Source organism: Phaethon lepturus, unplaced genomic scaffold (genome assembly GCF_000687285.1).
Source record: "Phaethon lepturus isolate BGI_N335 unplaced genomic scaffold, ASM68728v1 scaffold38826, whole genome shotgun sequence".
NCBI classification, from domain to species: domain Eukaryota; kingdom Metazoa; phylum Chordata; class Aves; order Phaethontiformes; family Phaethontidae; genus Phaethon; species Phaethon lepturus.
In genome coordinates, this window is record NW_010547558.1 from 2,442 (window position 1) to 2,832 (window position 391).

The 391-nt window shown below is 60.4% G+C and overlaps 1 protein-coding gene across 1 annotated transcript in view; it reads right to left on the reverse strand.

Moving 5' to 3' along the window:
* EFNB1 (ephrin-B1) overlaps positions 1–391 on the reverse strand; it is a gene marked incomplete at both ends in the record, with an annotated part of 3,025 nt that overhangs the window by 2,437 nt on the left and 197 nt on the right.

Here is a 391-nt window from a genome sequence, read left to right on the forward strand (position 1 = left end):
GAGCTGCCGGGATCGTGCCGAGCCCAAGCAGTAATGCCTGCCCAGCTCGCACCCCGTCTCGGGGGTCCAGCAAGTCACGGGGGCACCATCCGTGCCGGCCCCCCCGCCAACACACTCGCACAGCTCATGGGCACCATGCTGAGCTCGCTTCCCACCGGGACACCGACCATGAGGTAACACAGAACTACCACTCCATTTTAAACCCAAGGCACCAAAGGTGCGCAAGTGTTGGCAAAAGAAAAAAAAGAAGGAAAAAAAGATCCTAAACATGAAATTCTGCTGGACTAACCCAGGAGGCCCCCCGGGCTCCAGGGACCAGCTGGCCTGGCCTCGGTTTCCCCAGAATCCAGAACCCGCCCAGCACAGCAGAACAGGGGCCCTGGTTTGGGGC